Below are 590 nucleotides of genomic sequence, written 5' to 3'. Positions count from 1 at the left end.
TTAATTACAAGGACAGAACATGGTTTTAATACAAGCGTCGTTAGAAAAAGACGTTCACAGGTCAAGGTAAAAACTATTATAGCAGTTGTTCCAGGATATTTAAATTAAATAGTATTTCCACGCTGTTACACCGTGCTTATACGTTATCTTCCAACTGGCACAACTTCCATAGTGAAATCCAATTTTTATCTCAGTTTTTAAAAAAACAATTCGTATCCTCCAGCCTTATTCTTGAAATATGTCAATAACTTTTTAAATGATAAATTTCAGCCACGTCAACTTGCACCAAACGTGCCTAAATTATTAATATATGCCTCTATACCTTTAATTCATTCTAACACATTTAAGGTGCAAATACAAAAAGTCATTCAAAAACTTTTCCGGCAGTGAACCTTAAGTTAATAGAAAAAAATCCTAAAACTCTGGGTACTTTGTCTCCCACAAAGATAAACTTCCGACTTTGATGCGGTCTTTGGTAGTATATTGCTTTACTTGCTCAAGGTCAGAATCGATTCTCATCTCGGAGTCAGTCACCGTACGGGATGTACTTTGAAAACTAAAGAATTTTCCAATATACGTGAACATTGTAA

This window comes from Palaemon carinicauda, chromosome 5 (genome assembly GCF_036898095.1).
Source record: "Palaemon carinicauda isolate YSFRI2023 chromosome 5, ASM3689809v2, whole genome shotgun sequence".
NCBI lineage: Eukaryota > Metazoa > Arthropoda > Malacostraca > Decapoda > Palaemonidae > Palaemon > Palaemon carinicauda.
The sequence above is the reverse complement of the archived record's forward strand: the minus strand, read 5'-3'. Positions refer to the sequence as shown.